Source organism: Symphalangus syndactylus, chromosome 7 (assembly GCF_028878055.3).
Source record: "Symphalangus syndactylus isolate Jambi chromosome 7, NHGRI_mSymSyn1-v2.1_pri, whole genome shotgun sequence".
Taxonomy (NCBI): domain Eukaryota; kingdom Metazoa; phylum Chordata; class Mammalia; order Primates; family Hylobatidae; genus Symphalangus; species Symphalangus syndactylus.
Genome location: NC_072429.2, coordinates 10,140,239 through 10,155,312, shown reverse-complemented (window position 1 = coordinate 10,155,312; position 15,074 = coordinate 10,140,239). Strand labels below are relative to the sequence as shown.

The window sequence follows — 15,074 nt, the reverse complement described above, 5'->3', positions numbered from 1 at the left end:
CCAACCTGGCCATCATGGTGAAACCTCATTCTACTAAAAATACAAAAATTAGCCGGGCATGTTGGCAGGCACCTGTAATCCCACTCAGTTACTTGGGAGGCTGAGACAGGAGAATCGCTTGAACCCGGGAGGCGGAGGTTGCAGCGAGCCAAGAGCCACTGTACTCTAGCCTGGGTGACAGAGAGACTCTTCAAAAAAAAAAAAAAAAAAAAAAAAAAAGCTGGGTGCAGTGGCTCGCGCCTGTAATCCCAGCACTTTGGGAGGCCGAGAAGTGCAGATCACAAGGTCAGGAGATCGAGACCATCCTGGCTAACACGGTGAAACCTCGTCTCTACTAAAAATAAAAAATTAGCTGGGCATGGTGGCAGGCACCTGTAGTCCCAGCTACTCGGGAGGCTGAGACAGGAGAATGGCGTGAACCCGGGAGGCGGAGCTTGCAGTGAGCCGAGATGGTGCCACTGCACTCCAGCCTGGGCAACAGAGCGAGACTCCGTCTCAGAAAAAAAAAAAAAAAACTGGGATTAGTTCCCCATGTATACAGAGCTACTAGAAAATGAAACAAGAACTACATCTTACTTTCTTTTAAAAAGCTCTAAGGGGCCAGGCACAGTGGCTCACGTCTATAATCCCAGCACCCTGGGAGGCCGAGGTGGGCAGATAACTTGAGGCCAGGAGTTTGAGACCAGCCTGGCCAACACAGCGAAACCCTGTCACTGCTAAAAAGAGAAAAAAATATAAAAATTGGCCAGGCATGGCGGCGCATGCCTGTAATCCCAGCTACTCGGGAGGCTGAGGCAAGAGAATTGCTTGAACCCGGGAAGCAGAGGTTGCAGTGAGCCAAGATTGCGCCACTGCACGCCGGCCTGGACAACAGAGTTAGACTCTGCCTCAAAAGTAAAAAGAATAAAATAAAATAAAAAGCCCTAAGGGGGCCAGATGCTGTGGCTCTTGCCTGTAAATTCCAGCACTTTGGGAGGCTGAGGTGACAGGATCACTCCAGCCTAGGAGTTTGAGATCAGCCTGGACAACATGTCAGACCCCGTCTCTACAAAAAATTAAAAAAATTAGCTGGGCATGGTGGTGCATGCCTGTACTCCCAGCTGCTTGGGAGACAGGTAGGAGGATTGCTTGAACCCAAGAGTTCGAGGCTGCAGTGGACCATGTTCATGCCCACTGCACTCCAGCCTGTGCTACAGAGCGAGATCTGTCTTAAAAAAAAACCTAAGGGACCATTTTGATGGTTATCAAGTAAATTCTCAGAATACAACTTCAAAGTTAATTGACTTTGAAACTTTAAGAGACACCAAGAATCGATGGGAAAGACAAATATTTTATCTGTACTGAAAATTGCAATCTGGGTAGGTTCCAATAAATTTATTATATAATTTGATTTTTGATTATTTAAAATGATTTATTTGGCACTGCTAAATATGGAACTTGCTTATTTATTCAAGTCCTAAATGACTTCAAATACATTAAGTAACATGATGTTTGCTACATGCAAGGCACTGTTCCTCTTAAATACATTATTACCCATTATTTTACTACATGCCTGTGGTTACATAGTTATTAAGTGACAGAACCAAGGATTCAAACCTGGGGAGATACAACTCCAGAGCCTAAATTCTTAAACCACTCTCCTGTTATCCAATAACAACAAAACCTCATTATTATTATATGCTTTATGACGAATTTAACCATAACCAATCTAGCACATGTTGTTGGTTCTGTCTTCTCCTCAGAGAACTACTACAAAAAGATTACATTGTATTTTCGGAAGTATAATCATAAAATACATGCATTCAATAGGCAGAGGAGAAAGAATGTCAGTGGTATCAGGTAAAGACAATAGCCAGAACCACAGAACCAGAGAAAGCAGTAATAAATCCTCTCTTCTGACTCCATTACAAACTGTGTCACCTTCAAAAAGTCTGTTAATTTGGCCTCAGTTTCCTAAGCCACAAAATTGGGAAAGTAACACCTACTCTATAATACACTATCAAAACGAATAACTAGTAATTCAGCTCCCAGTATTTTAACTCCCAAAAATAATTCAAAGTAATTTCCTATAATTCCTAATTATAGGGTAAGATATTTAAAGCAGGTTTTTGTTTGGTTGGTTTTTTTGTGTGTTTTTTTGAGACAGGTTCTCACTCTGCCTCCCAGACTGGAGTGCAATGGTGCAATCTTCACTCACTGCAACCTTCGCCTCCTGAGCTCAAGCCAACCTCCCATCTCAGCGTTCCAATGCTCACCAACATGCCTGGAAAATTTTTGTATTTTTTGTAGAGATGGAATAGAACCACGTTGCCCTAGCTGTTAAAGCAGTTTTTTTTTTTTTAAATGACAAAAGTTAACATCCACCAAGAGATCTATTTTAAAAAATTACGCTAGGAGCCGTGGTGGCTCAGGCCTGTTGTCCTGGTGCATAAGGAGGCGAGGCTGGGCGTTCAAGGCCAGCCTGGCCAACATAGAAACCTCTCATCTATATAACCAAAAAAATATTATGCTATGACAACTCTATGAAATATGCTAAGATGTCATATATTAAAGATAATAACACAGCTATACATATACTATATGATCCATTATAAACTATGCTGAAGCAATAATGATGACCTTAAAAAAAATTTTAAATAACAAGGCCATTGAGAAACACAAATTTTAAAGTTTCATTAAATTGATGGTACCATGAGTAAAGATTTTAACAAACCCGTATTTGCTTCCTTCTATCTTGAAAAATTTACATGACCAAATAAAATAACATATGCAAACCCACTGGAAAAATAAATCTATATAAATACACATTAATACTTTCATTCATAGACAATAATAACCAAATCCAACTGATCTTAATAGAAAAGCTTCTAAACATGAAAATAGTGGAAATAAGAACAACGGTTTAAAAAAGCAAGATGACTTTAAGACCAGCTTAAAAATTTTATCTCTCAGAGACAGATGCCAAAATAAACCCATTTAAGCCCATAATTCAACTACACACAAACTTAGTAAACACCTATGTACAAAGCTCAACAAGAGACACAAAGACAAATAAGTCACAATTCCAGATCTCAAGACACTTGGGAAAAGAGATCAGAGAAGATGTAAGTAAAGAGTGGCATCTTCCAGGCTTAGAATGGCAGGACTGGCAGATTTCAGAATGGCTTTTTCTATATGTCTATAGGTCCAGTTGGAACTAATATACTGGTGCTAAGCCTTTTTTATACATGGTATTGGGCTGAATTCTATGTACACTGCCATCCTACACACACACAAGATATACTCCTCCCTAACCCAGTAGCTGTGAATGTGATCTTATTTGGAAGTAGGGTCTTTGCAGTTGATCCAGATGAAGTCACAAGGGTGGGCCTTAATTCAATGCAATTGTTTCCTAAGAAAATGGAGAAATTTGGAAACAAAGACAGGCACAAATAGAGGGAAGACAATGTGAAAACACAGACAGAACACAATCTATTAACCAAGGAAAGCCTGAGGTCAGACATTAGGAGACAGGGACAGATACACACTCACAGTCCTCAAAACAATGTGCTGACAACTTGAGTTTGTATTTCTAGATCCCGAACTGAGAGAGAATTTCTGCTGTTTAAGCCAGCCACTTTGTGGTATTGTGTTACAACACCTCCCCAAAACTAATACACATACATTATCTTGCTTACCCTTCACAACCTTACAAGACAGCATTATCTCAATTTTGCAAATAAAGAAACTGAGGCTCAAAAAGGTTAAGTCACAGGCCGGGTGCGGTGGCTCATGCCTGTAATCCCAGCACTTTGGGAAGCCAAGGTGGGAGAATCATCGGAGGTCAGGAGTTCAAGACCAGCCTGGCAAACATGGTGAAACCCCATCTCTACTAAAAATACAAAGATTAGCCGAGCATAGTGGTGGGTGCCTGTAATCCCAGCTACTTGGGAGATTGAGGCAGAAGAATTGCTTGAACCTGGGAGGCGGAGGTTGCAGTGAGCCAAGATCGCACCACTGCATTCCAGCCTGGGCAACACAGTGAGATTCCATCTCAAAAAAAAAAAAAAAAAAAAAGTTAAGTCACAGTTGTAAAGATCAGAATTTAAATCCATATCTGAGTAACTCTAAAGACCGTGTTTTTTGCATTAGAAACAAATATGGCTAGAATTTGTTTGCAAAGTGTTTAAATCCAATCTAAAAGCTAACTAGATTTAAAACTTCCCATTATTTTCTTTTTGTTTGTTGGTTTGTTTTTTGAGACACGGCCTCGGTCTGTCACCCAGGCTGGGGTGCAGTGGCGTATTGATTTCAGCAACTCGAATAGCTGGGACTAAAGGCACACACCACACCCGGATGATTTATTTTTAATAGAGACAACATCTCCCTGTGTTCCCCAGGCTGCTTTCGAACTATTGGTCTCAAGCAATCCTCCTACCTTGTCCTCCCAAAGTGCTGGCATTACAGGCCTGAGCCACCACGGCCACCTTATATTCCTTCTTTATTTCACTGACAGTGATGTATCACTTTACATTAAACTAATCCAGAAAAGCTCGTCACTACCATCTTCGAAAATCATTAAAGGCTTAACACATCTCTACAACTCTAAGAAGTGGCTCTTGAGCCAAAAGCTCTGTTTAAAGTAATTTTAGACCAGATCTTTACTTTCACTAATGAATTTTTCTAGCAACAGTTACAAATTAAACCTATGTTGCACTTCTGAGGATTTTTTAAAAAAATCTAAACTTGTTCAACTATGTTCCTGGTCATATGGGATATGCTTTCTATTTTAATGAAATTGAATATAGTCCTTGGATATCAATCTTTTCCCAGACATATCCAAAAATTACAGTTCAGCTAAATATTAAAAAATAGCTACAGCGCAACAATTTTTTCTTTTTCGTTTCTGAGACAGGGTCTCCCCATGTAACGCAGGCTGGAGTGCAATGGTGCGATCATAGCCCATTGCAGCTTCCACCTCCTGGGCTCAGGCAATCCTTCCCCCTCAGGCTCCCAGGTAGTTGGGACTACAGACGCACACCACCACACTGGGCTGATTTATAGATATATAATATATATAAATATATAGTAACAAAAACAAATATATATTTTATACATATAATATATATTTGGTCTCTGTCTCAAAAAAACAAACAAAAAAAAACAAATATATATTTGGTTTTGTTTTTTTGAGACGGAGTCTCGTTCTCGTCCCCCAGGCTGGACTGCAATGGCACAATCTCAACTCAATGTAACCTCCGCCTCCTAGGTTCAAGCGATTCTCCTGCCTCAGCCTCCCGAGTAGCTGGGATTACAGGCACCTGCCACCATGCCCGGCTAATTTTTGTATTCTTAAGAGAGACAAGGTTTCACCATGTTGGCCAGGCTGGTCTCGAACTCCTGACCTCAGGTGATCCACTGGCCTCCACCTCCCAAGTGCTGGGATTACAGAAGTGAGCCACAGCACCCGACATTTATATATTTTTTGTAGAGACGGGGTTTCACCATGATGCCCAGGCTGGTTCCAAACTCCTGAGCTCAATCAAGCCACCCGAATCGGCCTCCTAAAGTACTGGGATTACAGGCATGAGCCACCGCACCCAGCCACAGTTTTTTAAAAAAAACTTCCTGAGAAGTGAGGAGCGCCTCTGCCCGGCCGCCCCGTCTGGGAAGAAATGAGGAGCGCCTCTGCCCGGGCGCCCCGTCTGGGAAGAAGTGAGGAGCGCCTCTGCCCGGCCTCCCATCGTCTGGGAGGTGAGGAGCGCCTCTGCCCGGCCACCCCGTCCGGGAGGAAGTGAGGAGCGCCTCTGCCCGGCCGCCTCGTCTGGGAGGTGAGGAGCGCCTCTGCCCGGCCACCCATCGTCTGGGAGGTGAGGAGCGCCTCTGCCCGGCCACCCATCGTCTGGGAGGTGAGGAGTGCCTCTGCCCGGCCACCCATCGTCTGGGAGGTGAAGAGCGCCTCTGCCCGGCCACCCATCGTCTGGGAGGTGAGGAGCGCCTCTGCCCGGCCGCCCCATCTGGGAAGTGAGGAGTGCCTCTGCCCGGCCACCCATCGTCTGGGAGGTGAGGAGCGCCTCTGCCCGGCCACCCATCATCTAGGAGGTGAGGAGCGCCTCTGCCCGGCCGCCCCATCTGGGAAGTGAGGAGTGCCTCTGCCCGGCCACCCATCGTCTGGGAGGTGAGGAGCGCCTCTGCCCGGCCACCCATCGTCTGGGAAGTGAGGAGCGCCTCTGCCCGGCCACCCATAGTCTGGGAAGTGAGGAGCGCCTCTGCCCGGCCACCTATCGTCTGGGAAGAAGTGAGGAGCGTCTCTGCCTGGCCGCCCCGTCTGGGAAGTGAGGAGCTCCTCTGCCCGGCCGCCCCGTGTCTGGGTAGAAGTGAGGAGCTCCTCTGCCTGGCCGCTCCGTCTGGGAGGTCTACCACGGAGGCCAGAAGCAATGTGGGGGCTGGACGTGGTGGCTCACGCCTGTGGTCCCGGCACTCTGGGGGGTGAGGCGGGTTGATCACTTCGGGCTAGGAGTTCGAGACCAGTCTGGCCAACTTGGCGAAACATGAAGAATACAACAGACAAACCAACCAACCAACTCAGTGACAACAAAACAGGTCTACCCTGGAGTCATACTCTAATTTTTTCTATTTTCCTCCCTTTCTGATCCTTTATCCCACTTTCTTTTTCTTCCTCTTCCTTCTCCCTCTTCTTTGTCAAATAGAGGATTGAGTTATTATCACTGATCCATATAAAGTCCCTCTCTCATTTATTTTAACTCCCACACCCCATTTCTATTCCCCGACTTCCCATGTGCAACCTTCCTAATATGTTTGATACGCATCTTTTTGTTTGTATGTATTTTTAGAAAATGTTTATTGTTTTTGTATGCAAAAAAATTAATAAAAAAAAGTAAAAAAAAAAAAAAAAAAAACTTCCTGAGAATCTATATGATACACAACTTGAGGTAAAGACGAGGGGAAGTGGAGGAAGTACTAATGCTTTACATAACAATTATCATAGAAATTATCGCAACTCTAAGGACTCAGTGATTGTTTTAGTTACCAAAAACTCCCATAAAATTAAGTTGTTATAAAGAGACGACAGCAATATATAAGACAAAAACATCCATTTAGACGCTTGATTTATATGATATCCAAAGCCTACTAAAACTTTTCCACAGCTTAAACTACCCATATTTAAGAATAAGGTCATCAAATCAACCCAAGTATAAATACATAATCTCATTTATAAACAAGAAAAGGCCAGGCGTGGTGGCTCATGCCTGCAATCCTAGCACTTTGGGAGGCCAAGGTGGGTGATCGCTCAAGGCCAGGATTTCAAGATCAACCTTGGCAAGATCCCATCCTTGCGTGCACACGCACACGCACACAGACACACACACACACACACATACCAGGCAGACATGGTAGCACACGTCTGTAGTTTCAGCAACTTGGGAGGGTAAACTGGGAGGAATGCGTGAGCTTGGGAGGTCAAGGCTGCACTGAGCCATGACTGCGCCACTGCACACCAGCCTAAGTGACAGAGTGAGATCCTGTCTCCAAGGGAAAAAAACAAAAACCCAAAACAAATAACTAGAATATGTGAGGATATCAAACAACTCTAAAAGAAAAATATAACAATCAAACAGTTTTCCTAAAAATGGACAAAAGATCTGAATAGAAATTACTCAAAAAGACACACAAATGGCAAACAAGAATATGACAAGGTGCTCAGTATCACTGATCATCAGAGAAATGCAAATCAAAACTATAATGAGATACCATCTCAAACAGATAAAATGGCTTTTATCCAAAAGACAGAAAAGAATAAAAGGATGTGGAGAAAAGGGAACCCTCATATATTGTTGGTGGGAATGTAAATTAGTACAAATCTAGAGAACAGTTTGGAGGTTCCTCAAAAAACTAAAAATAGAGCTACCATATGATCCAGCAATCCCACGACTAGCTATATACAGAAAAGAAAGGAAATCAGTATTTCAAATAGACATCTGCCCTCCCATGTTTATTGCAGCACTGTTCATAATAGCCAAGATTTGGAAATAACCTAAGTGTTCAACAGATGAATAAATAAAGAAAATGTGGTACATATACATAATGGAGTGCTATTCAGCCATGAAAAAGAATGAGATCTTATCATTTGCAACAACATAGATGGAACTGGAGATCATTATGTTAGATGAAATAAGTCAGGCACAGAAAGACCAACTTCATGTGTTCTCACTTATTGGTGGGAACTAAAAATTAAAACAACAGAACTCATGCTGATAGACAACAGAGAAATGGTTACTAGAGGCTAGGAAGGGAAGTAGAAAGATGGAGGGAAGTGAGGATGGTTAAAGAAAACAAAAGAATAGATGATTCATTAAGTCCAAAAAAAAAATTAGAAATAATGAGTAAGAACTAGAATTTGATAGCACAACAGGTTGATAATAATTTAACTGTATATTTTAAAATAAGAAGGGTATAATTAGATTGTTTATAACACAAAGGATAAATCCTTGAGAGAATGGTAACTCCATTTACCCTAATGTAATTATTACATATTGCATGTCTGTACCAAAATACCTCATGTATATCATAAATATATATACCTATGTACACACAAACATTGAAAATAAAATTTTTTCTTAAACACAGAATGACCATATGATGCAGTAACTCTACTCCTAAGTATACAATACCCAAGAATAATGAAAACACATGTCCACACAAAAACTTGCAAAAGCATACCTTGGAGATACTGCAGGTTTGATTTCAAGACCACCACAACAATGCAAATATTGCGATAAAGTGAGTCACGAGAATGCTTCAATTTCACAATACATATATAAAAGTTAGATTTACACTACACAGTAGTCTGTGTACAACAGCATTATATATTAAAAATAACATAAATTAAGAATGCTTTGTTGTATTCAATGTATAAATTTTGGGGAAAAAAATATATACTGCTAAAAGAAAAGAATATCCAGCCTGGGCAATATAACAAGAACTCATCACTAAAAAAAACAAACAAAAAAATTTTACCCCTTAACTGAGGCTGGTTGTGGGGGTTCACACCTGTAATCCCAGCACTTTCAGAAGCCAAGGCAGGAAGACTGCTTGGGCCTAGGACTTCAGGACCATACTTGGCAATATAAGTGAGACCTCATCTTTATTTAAAAAAACAAAAAAAGAGGCCAGGCACAGTGGCTCACACCGGTAATCCCAGCACTTTGGGAGGCCGAGGTGGGAGGATCACCTGAGGTCAGAAGTTCGAGACCAGCCTGACTAACGTAGTGAAACCCTGTCTCTACTAAAAATACAAAAATTAGCCAGGTGTAATAGCGGGCGCCTGTAATCCCAGCTACTAAGTAGGCTGAGGCAGGAGAATCACTCGAACCCGGGAGATGGAGGTTGCAGTGAGCTGAGATTGCGCCATTGCACTCCAGCCTAGGTGACAGAGAGAGACCCCATTTGAAAAAATAAAAATAAAATAAAAATTTTAAAAAGCGGGGAGGGGAGGGGAGGGGAGGGGAGGGGAGGGGGAGGGGAGGAACAAACAAAGCCAGACTTAGTTGGGGGTGCTGGCACAACCTTGTAGTTCTAGGCAAAACAATCACTTGAGTCCAGGATTTTCAGGTTACAGCAAGCTACGGTTTTATCATTGTACTTGAGCCTGGGAAAGAGAGCAAAACTCTGTCTCTGAAAAATGATCATCTGAGCTGCAAGCTTTATGCTGATGGAGGGTCTTGCCTCAGTGTTCATGGCTGCTTGCTGAAGGTCAGAACGGCTGTAGCAATTTCTGGGTTTTTTTGTTTGTTTGTTTGTTTTTGCTGAGACAGAGTCTCACTCAACTGTTGCCCAAGCTGGAATGCAGTGGGACAAAAACAACTCACTGTAGCCTCTGCCTCCTGGGTTCCAGCGGTCCTCTAGCATTGGCCTCCCGAGTAACTGGGACTAAAAGTGCATACCACTATGACCAGCTAATTTTTTTTTTTTTGAGACGGAGTCTCACTCTGTCACCCAGACTGGAGTGCGGTGGCACAATCTCCACTCACTGCAAGCTCCGCCTCCCGGGTTCACGCCATTCTCCTACCTCACCCTCCTGAGTAGCTGGTACTACAGACACCCACCATCACGCCCGGCTAATTTTTTGTATTTTTAGTAGAGATGGGTTTCACCGTGTTAGCCAGGATGGTCTCGATCTCCTGACCTCGTGATCCGCCCACCTGGGCCTCCCAAAGTGCTGGGATTACAGGTGTGAGCCACCGCGCCCGGCTAATTTTTTAAATTTTTATGTTTCCCCAGATGGCCTCAAACTCCTGTGCTCAAGTGATCCACCCGCCTTGGCCTCTCAAGGTGCTGGGATTACAGGAAATAGCACAGAACCCACCGCAGCAATTTCTTAAAGTAAGACCACAATGCAGCCAAGTACAGTGGCTCACACCTGTAATCCCAGCACTTTGGGAAGCCAAGGAGGGCAGATCACTTGAGGTCAGGAGTTCAAAACAGCTTAGACAACATGGCAAAACCTGATCTCTACAAAAACTACAAAAAATTAGCCAGGCATGGTGGCAGGCACCTGTAATCCCAGCTATTCAGGAGGCTGAGGCAGGAGAATCACTTGAACCCACAAGTTAGAGGTTGCAGTGAGCTGAGATTGTGCCAATGCGCTCCAGCCTGGGTGACAAGGTGAGAACCTGCCACAAAAAAAAAAAACAAAAAAAAACAAACAAAAAAAACCCATAATGAAGTTTCCCACATGGACTGACAATTGACTCTTCCTTTCCTGATTTCTCTGTAGCATTCAATGCCATTTGATACTATTTTACACACAGTAGAGCTTCTTTCTCTCTTTTTGGGCGTTTTCTGGAGACAGTCTTGCTCTGTCACTGTCACCGAGGATGGAATGCAGTGGCACAATCTCAGCTCACTGCAAACTTCCTTCCCGAGTTCAAGTGATTCTTGTACTTCAGCCTCCTGTGTATCTGGGACTACAGGCATGTGCCACCACACCCGGCTAATTTTTAGTAGAGACAGGGCTTCACCATGTTGGCCAGGCTGGTCTCTTGAACTCCTGGCCCCAGGCGATCCGCCAACCTCGGCCTCCCAAAGTGCTAGGATTACACCACACCTGGCCTACAGCTTCTTTCAAAAGTGGAGTCAGTCCCCTCAAACCTGGATATTACTTTATCAACTAGTTTCATGATGTTCCAATTCATCTGTTGTCATTTCAACAATATTCATATCATTTTTACCAGGAGTAGATTACACCTTAAGAAACCACATTTTGGCTGGGCGCGGTGGCTAATGCCTGTAATCCCAGCACTTTGGGAGGCCGAGGCGGGCAGATCACGAGGTCAGGAGATCAAGACCATCCTGGCTAACACGGTGAAATCTCTATTAAAAATACAAAAAATTAGCCAGGCATGGTGGCAGGTGCCTGTAGTCCCAGCTACTCGGGAGGCTGAGGCAGGAGAATGGCGTGAACCTGGGAGGCAGAGTTTGCAGTGAGCCGAGATCACACAACTGCACTCCAGCCTGAGCTACAGAGGGAGACTCCATCTCAAAAAAAAAAACCACATTTTTTTGCTCATCTAGAAAACGCAACTCTTCATCTGTTAAAATATCATCATTAGCCAGGCGCGGTGGCTCACGCCTGTAATCCCAGCACTTTGGGAGGCTGAGATGGGTGGATCATGAGGTCAGGAGTTCAAGACCAGCCTGGATAAAATGGCAAAACCCTGTCTGTACTAAAAATGCAAAAATTAGCCAGGCATGGTGGCGTGCACCTGTAATCCCAGCTACTTGGGAGGCTGAGGCAGGAGAATTGCTTGAACCCGGGACGCGGAGGATGCAGTGAGCTGAGATCATGTCACTGCACTCTAGCCTGGGCAACAGAGCGAGATGCCATCTCAAAATAAACAAATAAATGAAATAAATAAATAATAAAAATAAAACAGAAATACCAGGACACATAACAAAATTATAATCACAGGGTGGGAAAAACCTCTCTCAGTAATTAACAGACTAAACAAAGGACAAAGTCACTACAAGTTTACAGGCAGTGGCTCACGCCTATAATCCCAAAACTCTGGGAGGCCGAGGCAGGTGGGTCACTTGAGCCAAGGAATTCAAGACCAGCCTGAGCAACATAGCAAGACCCTCGAGATACCAAGGTACGACATTCATTGAAACAGTGAGTAGGCCGGGTGCAGTGGCTCATGCCTGTAATCCCAGCACTTTGGGAGGCCAAGGTGGGTGGATCACTTGAGGTCAGGAGTTTGAGACCAGCCTGGCAAACATGATGAACATGCTGAAACCCTGTCTTTACTAAAAATACAAAAAAACTAGCTAGGCGTGGTGGCATGTGCCTGTAATCACAGCTACTTGGGAGGCTGACGCTGGAGAATCACTTGAATCCAGGAGGCAGAGGTTGCAGTGAGCCAAGATCGTGCTACTGCACTCCAGCCTGGGCAACACAACGAGACTCTGTCCAAAAAAAAAGAAATAAATAAAATAAAAAATAAAAATACAAAAATTAGCCAGGCTTGTTGGCAGTGCCTATAATCCCAGCTACCCAGGAGGCTAAGGCAGGAGAATCGCTTGAAACCTGGAGGTGGAGATTGCAGTCAGCCCAGACCACACCACTGCACCCCAGCCTGAGCGACAGAGCGAGTCTCAAAAAATAAAATAATAAAAATAATATTAGAGGGTGATAAGAAAGCTCCAAGTCAAAGCAGCTCCATCTTTTTTTCTATGTTTTATACTTGTGTTCTGTGTATGATTTATTTTGAAACATAAAAATTTAAAAAACAAAACTAGATGGGCGCAGTGGCTCACGCCTATAATCCCAGCACTTTGGGAGGCTGAGGCGGGCGGATCACCTGAGGTCAAGAGTTCGAGACCAGTAGGACCAACATGGAGAAACCTTGTCTCTATTAAAAATACAAAATCAGCTGGGCATGGTGGCGCATGCCTGTAATCCCTGCTACTAGGGAGGCTGAGGCAGGAGAATTGCTTGAACCCAGGAGGCGGAGGTTGTGGTGAGCTCAGATCCTGCCATTGTACTTCAGCCTGGGCAATAAGAGTGAAACTCCGTCTCAAAAAAAAAAAAAAAACACACAACAACAACTTAAATTCAAGGTCCTAGGATGAAAAATAAAGCCCTTCCTAATCTGACTCCTACCCTAGGAAAAACTATGACCAAGCTGCATCACATGATTTACACTTTGTAGTTCACATAAATCTTATGCTATCACACCTCCATGCACTTGATCATACTTTTCAATCTAAGGCATGCTTCATTTTCCTATCTGGCTAATAGCTACTTATACTTCATAACTCAGCTCAAAGAAACATCTCTTGGGTCTACTTTACCCCTACTTAAGGCTCTGGATCCCCCTGTGCATACCTCTTATTACTGCACTTGACACATTACATTGATATTAATACCACATTCTAAGAGTCTCAACAGCAGAGACAATAATCTTATTTTGTTTTTTTTGTCTTATTCATGTTTTAAACTCCAGCACCTACTCAGTACTCAATAAAAATGTGCTAAACCAAACATTTTCAACAAAGCACTTTTTAATGTTCTTAAAAACAAACATTAAACAAGGACCACTTAAGCCGAGGAGGTCGAGGATGCAGTGAGCTGTGATCACTCCACTGCACTCTAGCCTCAGTGACACGGTGAGACCCTGTCTCAACAACAAATCCTTTTAACTATAAATCATTATAAATTTGTTTTTTATTTTTAGGGGTTTTTCTTAATCCCTATAAGTTTAAAACATGTCTATTAAAGGCCGGGTGCAGTGGCTTACGCCTGTAATCCCAACACTTTGGGAGGCCGAGACAGGTGGATCACCTGAAATCGGGAGTTCAAGACCAGCCTGACCAACATGGAGAAACCCCATCTCTACTAAAAATACAAAATTAGCCAGGCATGGTGGCACATGCCTGTAATCCCAGCTACTCAGGAGGCTGAGGCAGGAGAATCACTTGAACCCGGGAGGCAGAGGTTGTGGTGAGCTGAGATCGCGCCATTGCACTCCAGCCTAGGCAACAACAGCAAAACTCCGTCTCATCAATCAATCAATCAACCAATCAATCAATCAATCAAATATGTCTATTAAAATATTTTAATGCAGCCAGGAGTGGGGCTCACATCTATAATTCAAGCACTTTGGCAGGCCAAGGTGGGCAGATCACTTGAGGCCCAAGAGTTTGAGGCCAGCCTGGCCAACATGATGAAACTCTGTCTCTACTAAAAATACAAAAAAATTAGCCAGGCGTGGCAGTGCATGCCTGTAGTCCCAGCTACTCAGGAGGTTGTAGTATGAGAATCACTTGAACCCGGAAGGTGGAGGTTGCAGTGAGCCAAAACTGCTCCACTGCACACCAGCCTGGGTGACAGAGCAAGACTCTATCTCAAAAATAATAATAATAATTTAATGCAATTTTTTGCATTAACAGAATATGCAAAAAATTAAGCAAAAAACACAAACAAATAGCTCTAAAATCTTAACAGAAATCAAGATTTCTTTAAAAGGCAATTTGAGAGAGTTGAGAGTAATCAGAGCAGAGAGAAAACTCTAGGCACTGGTTGGCAGGAAGAGTTCCCACACATATAGGTTCTCACATATATAATTGTGAACATACAATCTAATACTGATTTTTTTTTCTTTGAAAGAGTATGAAACTATTACCCAGGCTGGAGTGCAGTGGCATGATCATAGCTCACTCCAGCCTCAACCTCCCAGGCTCAAGCAATCCTTGTTGTTGTTGCTGTTTTTTTGTTTTGTTTTGTTTTTTGTTGTTTTCGGGAGAGTCTTACTCTGTCACCCAGACTGGAGTGGAGTGGCACAATCTCGGCTCACCGCAACCTCTGCCTCCTAGGTTCAAGCGATTCTCGTGCTTCAGCCTCCCGAGCAACTGGGAGGCATGTACCACCACACCTGGCTAATTTTTCTATTTTTAGTAGACGGGGTTTCACCAGGTTGGCGAGGCTGGTCTTGAACTCCTGACCTCAAGTGACCCACCCGCCTCAGCCTCCCAAAGTGCTGGGATTATAGGCGTTAGTCACTGTGCCAGGCCCA

At 43.5% G+C, this 15,074-nt stretch overlaps 1 protein-coding gene across 7 annotated transcripts in view; it reads right to left on the bottom strand.

Annotated features, from left to right (window-relative positions):
- Positions 1 to 15,074, bottom strand: part of NSD1 (nuclear receptor binding SET domain protein 1) — a 174,551-nt gene that overhangs the window by 113,495 nt on the left and 45,982 nt on the right. The gene's annotated exons all lie outside the window — the stretch shown is intronic.